This window comes from Chiloscyllium plagiosum, chromosome 17 (genome assembly GCF_004010195.1).
Source record: "Chiloscyllium plagiosum isolate BGI_BamShark_2017 chromosome 17, ASM401019v2, whole genome shotgun sequence".
Lineage (NCBI taxonomy): Eukaryota > Metazoa > Chordata > Chondrichthyes > Orectolobiformes > Hemiscylliidae > Chiloscyllium > Chiloscyllium plagiosum.
This window is the reverse complement of record NC_057726.1, coordinates 27,703,147-27,715,146: the sequence shown is the minus strand read 5'-3', so window position 1 is coordinate 27,715,146 and position 12,000 is coordinate 27,703,147. Positions and strand designations below refer to the sequence as shown.

Here is a 12,000-nt window from a genome sequence, read left to right as displayed (position 1 = left end):
GGAACCTTGTCGAACACCTTACTGAAGTCCATATAGATCACATCTATGGCTCTGCCCTCATCAATCTTCTTTGTTACTTCTTCAAAAAACTCAATCAAGTTTGTGAGACATGATTGCCCAGGCACAAAGCCATGTTGACTATCCTGAACCAGTCCTTGCCTTTCCAAATACATGTACATCCTGTCCCTCAGGATTCCCTCCAACAACTTGCCCACCACCGAGGTCAGGCTCATCGGTCTATAGTTTCCTGGCTTGTCTTTACTGCCCTTCTTAAACAGTGGCTCCACATTTGCCAACCTCCAGTCTTCCGGCACCTCACCTGTGACTATCGATGATACAAATATCTCAGCACGAGGCCCAGCAATCACTTCTCTCTCTTCCCACAGAATTCTCGGGTACACCTGATCAGGTCCTGGGGATTTATTCACTCTACTAGAATGCTTTTTAAATCTCTCGACAATTTAAAGTATTTTACTGTTTCAACAACATGATTTTTATCCTCTGAATGAAACAGCCATGTGATGATCAGAGATTGAAAGAATGACTTTTCTGATCTTTTGAAATAATCGGTTGCAAAATACTGAGATGGAAAGAGATTGATACTGATTGCAGTTCTAAAATGTCAAGGGCTCTGTAAATTCCAGAGTTAGAACTTTAAAGTCAATTTACAGGAGTGTTATGAAACATAATGAGATATCAAGCCAGAGAATGTGGTTTTTAAGGAGTGGCTTAAAGGAAAGATAAGGGTGAGAGAGGCGTACAGAAGTATTTCTGAATCTTCGGACTTCGACAGCTAAAGACATGATCACTAGAACAATTGAAATTGGGGATGCTTAAGAGAACAGAATTAAATGAGTACAGATATCTCGGAGGATTATGATGGTGGGGGAGATTACAGAGGTGGGGAGCAGCAAAGCCATGTAATGTCTACATCCCTTGTAGGAGCAAAGAAAAACCAATGTAGATGTGCAAATATATGGGTAATAGATGAATGTTAAGAACTAGGCAGCAGAGTTTTGCTTTATCTCAAGTTTACAGAGGGTAGAAATACCAACCAAAAGTGTGCTCAATAGTCATGTTCTCATGATGATAAAGACAAAACAGTTTCAGCAGCATATGAGCTGAGATAGGATGAATTCAAGTAATGTTATGGAGTTGAAAACAGACAATCTTAAGCTCATCTCAGGGTTAAATGGTCGGTTGCCAAGAAAATATAGGGTTGGTAGTTGTGGAATGGAATTTGGACTGATGGCAAAATAACTATAGCTTCAGCCTTTCCAATATATAATTGGAAAGAAATTTATCCTATTGGGCATTGGATCATTAGTCTGACAATTTAGTGAGAGCAAAGGAATTGTGAGAGATGATGGTGAGGTATAGCTGAGTGCTGTTGGTGTACGTGTGAAAACTAACATCATGCTTTTGAATGATTTTGCTGAGGCATAGCATATAAGTGCAAAAATATAAGAAGTTCAAGGACAGGTCCTTGGGGCTCAGTGGGGGGGTGGGGGGCAGGGGCGTAACAGTGAAATTACAAGTGATTAACTGGCAAATCATAGATAAGAATGGAACTAGGTGAGTGGACTCCCACTTTGTTGGATGACAGAAGAGAGAATTGTAATATTGTACGGTCAACCATTTGAAAGCCTACAGATTGAGAAAGACCAGAGGGATAGTCTTCTTTTATCATTTGTGATTTTGAGAGTCATTTAATACTGAGAAATGGGATGATTGGAGTGACTCAAGAATGAAGCCTGAAGAAAGATGACATGGAATTTTAGTGATCACAAAGGCTCTGGAGGAGAATGTGATAGAAGGGGAGGGGTATAGTTCCCAAGGTTGGGTGAGTTCAAGGAATTTGAGGAGGCTGCGTCAATGGTTGATTTAAATGTGAGACCATGCTCAAATTACAGTTCAAATTGAGATACTATGCTGTATTCCTCAGTCCTCCTCCTAATTACAAATGCTCCAAAATCATAAAACTACCCTTAAAACTGATTCTTCATTGTGCCTGATATTAACAATCCTTTTTGTTTAAAAAAAATTGATTGATTGTGAGAAACGTTGTAAGACATCAATAGCAGATATTCATTTAGAACTGAACTTAATTTTTATCCTTTACCTTCCTAATGACAAAGGAAAACAACAAAATTACTTTGAAATATACCAAGGAGGTAGGTCACTACTATTTTGAAATATGACAGAAGGGTGTGGTGGTGGTGAGGAGGAGGAGCGTCGCTCTGAAAGCTAGTGTGCTTCCAATTAAACCTGTTGGACTATAACCTGGTGTTGTGTGATTTTTAACCTTGTACACCCCAGTTCAACACCGGCATCTCCGAATCATGACTATGATCAGGAACATTGGGATGGCCTCAGGCACCAGTAGCACAAGGAAACAATACTGTGAGTAGTGTGCTATCGCTCAGAAGTACTGTTTGGGGGGAGAAAAAAATGTCTGGCAGAACTGCAGGTAGAATGTGATTCACTGGTAGATCCCTGGGAATTGTCAGCTGAGAAGAAATGGAAGGTGGTTGAAGTCTTGATAATTTGAGGAAGTTAGTCCTTGATCTGGCATTCCTCACTAGTGAATTTCTAAGTGCTATTTGCAGATATTAAATTAAATATTTCATGATTTATTGCTACAATTGTAAATAATATATACAGATGATGTCCTTAATATACATATGTATCACTCAACTGCATAAACAAATATGCAGAATTCACATTATGTCACTACTTAGCTTCTCAAGGTCTGTAAGTAAACACAGGGCTGCTTTAAAATATGTCTTCTTATACTTTAAAATGACAAAATTCAATCAGAGATCATTGCGTCTCTCGGTAACTCAATAGATAGGACTGAGCCTGCAACAAGCTCTGTGTATGAATGGACTGTCTTACTGTCGATCAAACTCTTTTAGAAGTTAGTTCAAAAAGTCTGGTTAGTGAATTAACATATAGAAAAGTTTCACACAAGTAATCAGTGCCTAACTCATCAACTTGAAGCCAGACAAAGGAATCCTTACAAATTGTACATTTACATAAGAGGACATTTGATTTTGTTTTTCTTCTTTCAATGCAATTTCAAAATCAAAATTTGTAGTTAATGATCAGTCTTCAACATCGAGTTGAACTTGTACTCAAATTTATCATTTAGGTTCTATTCAAATAATTTTCTAAGAAACACAACCTGAAACACTAATTCTGAAAGACATAATTTAATTTTTTTCATTGAGAATAATAATTAACATTTTATTTGGACTATGAAGATAAATGAAAGATTGTCACAGGTGTGCAGTTCTCTGTCATATCTAACATAGATAATGCACCTCTTTCTCATACACATACAGCCGCAATATAACTTTTATTAGAGAAAGCTCTGAAATATTTAGCCAATTTTATCTTGTCATGTTGAGAAAAATGAGATGATTTCAAGTGATTAGATGGTACTGATATATATTGCAAAATTGGGCACATTGCATATATTGCGCTGCATATTATTTTCCAGTTGATAAGGACAGCGATGGACCAGAATTTTGCAAGAAACTGAGTAGAAATTTTAATGAGGAAATAAGAATCATTAATGACAACTCAATGTGTACATACAATTATATAATCCAGCAACATATCTCAATAATATATCAGTTACTGAGTAAGGGAGGAGGGTTTGAATTTTTTATGTCATTCACAGGGTAAGGAATTTAGAACAAATAAGTTTTAGAATTAACATTGAAACACCTGTTAGACACTAAAGCAAGTACAGATTTAATAAAAGATTTTTATCATTAAAATTTTCATAAGTGTTTATCTCACTTTTCATTAGAGCTTGTAAAATGTTAATATTTTAACATAAGTTTATTTTATTCAATCTTGCAATATAGGTTATTTTCTTTATAATGGAAGTGGCTGAAAAGAGACTTAATGGAGGATTAAAAAGCTATAATAGATAAAATGGATAGGAAGGATCTGTTTTCCTTAAGAGAGCTCAATAGCCAGAGTACATCAATTTAAAGGATTTGGCAGCAGGATGGGAGAGGGATATGGACGTCAAAAAATAATTCCACACAGAGATTGTTTGTTTGAGTCTGGAACACTTGAATATGCATTTGAAGTACTGTAACCTCCAAGGTTAGAGATCAACATCAAAAATCAATTAGACCGAATCATTCAGGTCAAATCTTAGACTGAATTGTCTCTCTCTCTCTCTGTACCATACATTTTCCACTTCTATGGGTGTATGACATGGAAAATAGGAAGGTAATGAAAGACCTGTGAAGTGCTGCAGTCCTTGTCATGATAATTTTCTCACAATGTCATTTGGTAGGGAATTCCAGGATATTTTCCAAAAGCAATGAAGGACAGATAAATGTTTCCAAGTCAGGATGGTGTTGGACTTGAAGATAAATTTGCAGGTGATGCTGTTCTTCCATGTGGTGGGGATCGCAGGGAGGTACTTTTGAAGTAATAAGCTACAGCAATGAAGGTAATGCTCTCCACAATTACTGAGTGTCATCTTAGGAGGGATAGGTTGAATCCACAAAGGGCACGACTTGAATAAACAGCTTGATCTTGGATGCAATCAAGATTTTGAATGTTGATTTGGCTGCAGCTATCCAATCTTGTGGCAGGTACTCCATCTGATTCAGCAATACTATTCTTTAGTAGGGGAGGATTTAAGCAGTTTTCAGGAGGGTCATTTGACAAGAATAACCAGCTTTTGTCCTGCTCTTACCGCCAATGGTTTTATATGGTTCACTCATTTAAGCTTTTGGTCAGCGGTACCTGAACTGTAAGATGTTGATTATGGGAGATTAGGTGATGGTACATATTGCTGTGTTTTATAATCACAGGAGGTTGTTCATTTATAGCATACAGAAACATACAAAAGTTAAATTCCTGCTAACTTTTCTATATTTTATCTTTGTTAATTCCAAAGTGACACTAGTTGTTTATCACTAATACTTTGATTATGATTGCATCATGGAGAATGTGAGGATGGCAGATGCTGGAGATCAGAGTCAAAAGGTGTGGTGCTGGAATAGCACAGCTGGTCAGGCAGCATCCAAGGAGCAGGAAATCAAAGTTTCAAGCATAAGCTCTCCATCAGTTCTGCTAAAGAGCTTATGCTCGAAACGTCAACTGTCCTGCTCCTCGGATGTTGCCTGAACAGCTGTGCTTTTCCAGTGCCACAATTTTTGACTATGATTACATCATGTAGAGTTTCTACTGCATGTTTATCACCGCATTTCTGCTAAGCCCTAGCTGGGCAGCTATCAGGTATGTGCACTGCTGGAGATAATGTTTTAAGAATTTCCTCATAATTTGTGTATTACAATGAATTATAGAGTCATAGAGATATACAGCACAGAAACAGACCCTTTGGTTCAACTTGTCCATGCCGACCAGATATCCGAACCTAATCTAGTGCCATTTGCCAGCACTTGGCCCATATCCCTCTAAACTCCTCCCATTCATATACCTGCACAAGCTCATCAAAAAAAGGAAACATTATTTATTTTCACTCACCACATTAGAGTCCAATATCTTAAAAGATTGTATCATAGATTGCATTGGGAAAAGGCCTTTTTGAACATTATACCATGAACTTTTATTTTCTTTCTTTGTTCATTAGTTCACTAGTTTTATCAGCCTTTATTGGCCCTGCCTAATTGCTCTTGATATGATTGGCTTACTAGGCCATTCAGGGGCTTTGACTAGTGTGGAGTTCAAAAAGCACATTGGATTTTCAAGATGCTATGATAAGAGATCTCACACAAAATACAACACTGCAAAATGCAATTCAAAGTATCTGCTTTAGTCACATACTTGCTGCTAAAAGCTAAAAACAACTTTTTTGCAGACTGTTGTCTGTAGTAAAGTTTGGCACTGTGGGGTTACCAATATATAACAAGAGGTAGAATAGTGAAAACAGTCTGCTATTCCATCTTGATGTGTTCTTATCCTTAATAATACCACAGTTCTTCAATGCCTCTCCTTTGATACTGAGGTTAGCAAGACTGCCCTTATTTAATTCCATTCTTACCAATTGCATGCACAGCCCATCTTAAAATGGGTTATTTACTATTTTCCTCATTATTATGGCTGATGTACCCCAAAGATCAATCCTCATCACTCATCTACAATCTGCTTCCAAAGATGCATGGTCAGTTTCTGTATGTGTACTGATAATATTGACCCCACTCAATTATCATCATTCTTGACCCTTCCACTGCCTCTGTGTTGGTACTGTTTGTTTAGTATCCAGTTCTAGAATTCTCTTAAGTTGAAATCAAAAAGACTAAATGGTGTCATTAGGCCAATGTCAAATTCCTTTCCCTTTCCATTGATTCCACCTTGCTCCCTGACCACTATCCCAGGTTGACATGTTTGCAACTTTGAAGCACTATCCAACCAATACTTAGGTTTCTGATCTCATAGGGTCCCTTTACCACAAAGGTAGCTTACCTCCAATCCTACAACATTGCAAACCTGCAAATCATTGTTGAAATTGTGACCCTTGTTTTGTCACATCCAGATTCAACTACTTCAGGCTTTCCAAGTCAGCCTGTTGACCTCACCTCAACCCAAAACTCTGCCTTAATGTTAGAATTCTCATTTTAATGCCTTATTCATTCCATGGTCTCTCTCAGCTTTCACTTCACTTTAATTCATTTTGCAGTTCTTTAACTCTGGTTTCTTATGTATCACTAAGTCCCTTTTCCCCACCACTGACAATCATGAACAACAAAAAAAATCAAAAGAACTGCAGATGCTGAAAATAAAAAAAAAACCATTCTTCAGAACCAAGGGTCACTGGTTCCAAAATGTTAAATCTGCTTTCCCTCCACAAATGCTACCAGATCTGCAGGGTTTTTCCAGCAATTTGTTTTTGTTTGAATTGAGCCTGCCTCTGTCTGGGCATCTTGCTCTTAGATTCTGCACCTTGTACTCCTCTGCCTCACCAGGACCCCCATCTATTTAAGACCTTCCTTAAATCTATTTTCTGCTGATCTTTGCAAGTCTTTTTCTTGGCATAATCTCTTTTGATTGGCACTGCTTCAACAAAACTCTGTAGCAGATATTTATATTTTTACAGAACAATACAAATGCAAGTCATTAATCAAGAAACACCGAAATTTAACACGTGTAACATACACAAAGCCACTTCATGTCAGATTTACCCAACCATCCATCAGTAACAGGAGAATTAAAGTTACTTGAGAGAAAATTCAGAATTTATTGACCTGATGTAAATGCTCATGTCAGAATTTGTGTTACTTAAATGTTTGTAACTTTATTTTCACCCCTTAATGTTATTTATATGAAACATTCAGTAAAATTAAGGAATTGATTATTTTACTGTCATTTTTTAAAGAAATTAGGTAATTCTTGAAACCTCTTCATTAATTTTATCAGTTTTGATCACATCTACGTGTTACCTCATGGAAATATGTTATCTGATGGGTTTAGATTCCTCAACCTTAATTAACCATAACATCCATATGATGTGTTTCTAAACATAATTGAATATTTAACTTAAAACATTAATTGCTACTGGAATTCAGAGTTAATTTCAAACTTTTCTTTTCTCCAATCCATTACAAATATATGAATATGAAACAATCTGACTTCCCCCTCCTCACTTTTTCCTAAAAGCATACTTTCATGGTGCCATATGTCCTGATACTTCATCCAACTGTTCATTAGACAGGAGTATGAGGATGCAGAGATTATGATGCAGTTATACAAAACCCCAACTGGACCCTACTTGGAATACTGTGAGCAGATATGGGTCTCGCATCTGAGGAAGGACATACTGGCCTTGAAAGGAGTATACTGTCGGTTAACGAGAATGATACCTGGATTTCAGGAGTTAAGTTATGAGGATGTATACAAATCAGGCCTGTCTTCTCTAGAATTTAGAAGGTTAAGAGGTGATCAAAGTTTTCAAGATATTAACAGGAAAAGAGAGCGTAGGTAAAGATAAACTATTTCCATTGGTTGGGGATTGTAGAACCAGGGGGCATAGTTCTTAGAATTAGGACCAGATTGTTCAGGAGAGATGTTAGGACGTATTTCCACACACAAAGGGTGGTAGATGTTTGGAATATTCTTTCACAAATGACAGTGGCTGCTAGATCAGTTGTAATTTTAAATCTAAGATAGTTTTTTTTGACAAATAAGGTTTCAAGGTCCATGGTTCTCATTATTCAGATTTAATTTTAACTATGAGGGTTGTTTGTTTCCTCAGTCATCAAGGTGGACATAGCCAAGCCCAGTTCCATTTTCACCTAACGTTAACTGTGCATTTTGAAAACACAAGTCAAGCTTCACATGAATCCTGATGACATCCAGCTCTCTGTCACCACCATTGTCTTCCTTGATCCTTTACCATCTCTGATTTTCCACACAAAGATGAGTAAGAATTTCCTTCAAATAAATATTGGGACAACTAAAGCCATTGCCGTTTGTCTTTGCCACACACTTCATTCCCTAGCCGTTGCCTTCATGTCTCTCACTCATAACTGAGGCTGAAACAGCTTATTCATAATCTTGGTGTTAAATTTCCTTACAAATAAGCTTTCAGACAGAAAAATAGAGAGAGAGAGAGAAAGAAAGAGAGAGAAAGAGAGAGAGAGAAAAAGAGAGAGAAAGAGAGAAAAAGAGAGAGAGAGTAAAAGAGACAGAGAGAATGAGAGAGATAAAGAGAGAGACCACTCATCAGACCACTCACCTCTGTTTAGTGTCACACTGTATTTGATAACACTCCTGAGAAAGATTGGGAGGTTCTTTTCTACTTCAAAAGTGCTATCTAAATTCCAAGACACTGAACCCAAGATTAGAACAAGGAGCTCAGGCTGATTTTAACAGTCCCAAGGTGAAACGTGCATAATCAGTTGTATTTGCGGTATCAAGTGTCAACATACAATCAACAAATTTAAGGGCAATTTTTAATTATTCCAAGGAATTTCCAGCCCATCTGGATAAGTTGTATATTAACTGAACTATTCGGAACTCAGTGTGGCTTCAAACAATTTGTGACAATAACATTGAATATTGATTGTTATCTTTTTCTCCCCGACACTGCATTATCAATGGGCATGAAAACTTGGGTCAGAAACCTGCACAAGAAAACCAGAGAGAAGACCTTGAGCTTCTGTTTATGGAAGAATATTTGGGAATGCCTGTAGTGTCAAATCTCTTTGAGTTCATGAGCAATTAAGATGTATCTCCTTCACATTTGACTCCCATTTTAATAATTGGATGTAAGCTGCAATAATAAATTGAGGCTACAATTAGATCAATCATAACCTTATTGAGTAGCAGTGTAGGCTAGGACAGCTTGTACTCTAGTTTCAATGTTCAGAAATCAAAATGCCTGAGTTTACCCTGTTCACCAGGATACTCACCTCAGTCAAAGTTTCTTAATTCAAAAGATATGATAATTATTTTCTTCATCTTTGAATTTTCATTCAGTTGTATTACTTGTTACTTTAATCGGATAATTTATATTTTACGGAACAAAACATGACCTTGAATTATTGGGGGAAGATCATACTCTGCAGATAAAACCTTTCACAATAATAAAACACATTAGGACAGAGAATGTGACTGTGTGAAGTTGAATTTCATTTCACTGCACACAAATATAAAAGGAGGGATACGCTATCTGTCCATAAATTTTTACCATCTCAGAAATAAAAAATAAATTGTTAAAATACTAGTAATCATTTCTCATAGCTTATCTTGTTTTCACAAACGGAGACTCTAAGAGAGCTCCGCCCGCCACAATTCGTATACCGTAATTTGGAGAAGCGATCATGTACAAAGTTTTTGCCTGATCCAAGTTCATTTTCCGAGCTCACCGTTGACTAAGTGTCAGCTCCGAGTTCGAAATGATGATGTACCCAAAAGGTGAAGACTAGCGAATGTGGGGACATTGTCTCCAAATTACTCCAAACATTGTAGGAACGATCGATCTACCACCAAGTGGAGACACTACACGGACCCACTGAACTGACACTATCAAATGGATCATTCTAAAATGTCCCATTTCCCTCTTCAGCAGCCAGCCTCCCCGTCATCACTCGGCTTGGTTTCAAATAGCAGGAAACACGTTTCGAAAGCCCAGCTGCTTCCATCAGAAATATTCCCAAATCCACAGTTTGACTGAACAAGCACAGGCTAATCCAGCACAGGAACAGGCCCATCGGCCCACCATGGCAGTGCCGACCGTGATGCCCCTCTAAAATAATCCTGTTTTCCTGCACAGGACCGACAGTCCCCTCTCCATAGCCGCTGAAGAAGGCTCCAAATGTGAACTGTTTTCTCATCACATACGCCTGCTAGAGTTGCTGGGTTTCTGAAGCTACTGTCTGTTTTTATTAGTCTCCCTGTCCGTTTGACGGTCTGAATGCCTGTCAATAAAGCCCGGTTGAAATAATAGATGTTTCATTAAAACGTTTTTGAATGAAATCCTGCCGCGTTTCTGGCTGCTGAAGGAAGACAAACAAACATAACCCCCACCTCACCCTCCCCCCCCCAGACCTCCCTCCCACCCTACACAGACCTCCATCTACGGGGTGGAAATATCATTCCGATCAAATGCAGTCTGAAGACGTCAAGATTCATCGAATCAGAGAAAATAAAAGTGATTTAATCGTTTTTTTAAAATAAAAATTGACGATGTTTCACTGTACTCGCCTGTCAGTTCTGCAAGCCTGAATTCAAGCCGCTCTAGCCAAGGTGTAAGTCCTTTTGAATAATAGGGCTCTTTATTTCCAAAGAGTTGGTTGTGGACTGTTTGAGCCAGTCTCCGGAATCCTTTGAGCTCTATCCACAGTCTTCCCCACTGTGGACTGTCTGAGCGAGTTAATGGTGATCAACTCTCTCTTCTCTCCTCCCGTCTGGAGTACCTCCCACCTCACTCCTCCCACACTGAGCTTCCACACACAAAGCAGGGATGGGGCTTACTCAGATCTTTCGAGCTGCAAAGCGAGAAGTAGCAGGCACACCCGTTAGCGAGTTACAGAAACGTAATTTTGCAAAACCAAACCCTCTTCAGTAAAAGTTTGTTCAGTCTGGCTGCAAAAAGGAAGAGGAAGAGCTGAAAAAAGACATTGGGTGTGAACTGCGCACACTATTAACTAGATCGAGTAGTAAGGAGCCTTGTAAGGAGCTATCGTACGTGTAAACGTGGACATTTTCCCTTCACAAAATGTGAACTTGCTGAAAAGTCTATAACTGTCCTGAATGGAGAGATGACAGGGTTTAGTGGTTACTCTTCAACAACCTGAGAACTCCGCTCTGGCAGGGTTGGTTCCCAGTCACTTGTCCGTGCTCACTAACCTCGGACCATTTCCTTTTTTTTGAGCTTTCGTGTCCAACAGCTACCCAGTGCTTAACTGCTGCTTAGCACTGCTGCTTCACCGCCCCTGGATTCACACCTGGATTCAACCCCGGTCCCTGGGTGCCTGCCTGTGGGGAGCTTTCCAGATTTTTCCCGTGTCTGCGCGAGTTTCCTCCCACATTCCAAAGATATACCGGTGGACTGGCCATGCAAAATTGCCCATATTTTCCGAGTTCGCCGTGGTAAATGTAGGGGTGGGGGGTGGCTCTGGGTGGGGTGCTCTTTGGAGGATTGGTGTAGACTCGATGGATTGAATGGCCTGTAGGGATTCTGTAACTTTAAGCATTAGGTATTACAGCCTCTGTTTTATTTCATTCTGGGTTAGTGGTGCTGGAAGAGCACAGCAGTTCAGGCAGCATCCAAGGAGCTTCGAAATCGACGTTTCGGGCAAAAGCCCTTAATCAGGAATAAAGGCAGAGAGCCTGAAGCGTGGAGAGGTAAGCTAGAGGAGGGTGGGGTGGGGAGAAAGTAGCATAGAGTACAATGGGTGAGTGGGGGAGGGGATGAAGGTGATAGGTCAGGGAGGAGAGGGTGGAGTGGATAGGTGGAAAAGGAGATAGGCAGGTAGGACAAGTCCAGACAAGTCATGGGGA

At 39.0% G+C, this 12,000-nt stretch overlaps 1 protein-coding gene across 1 annotated transcript in view; it reads right to left on the bottom strand.

The window, feature by feature from the left end:
• chst6 (carbohydrate sulfotransferase 6) overlaps positions 1-10,952 on the bottom strand; it is a 17,493-nt gene extending 6,541 nt beyond the window's left edge. The window contains exon 1 of the mRNA XM_043706722.1: positions 10,702-10,952. The gene's annotated coding sequence lies outside the window, so the exon portion shown is untranslated. The remainder of the gene's footprint in view (positions 1-10,701) is intronic.
• Positions 10,953-12,000: the final 1,048 nt, after the last annotated feature.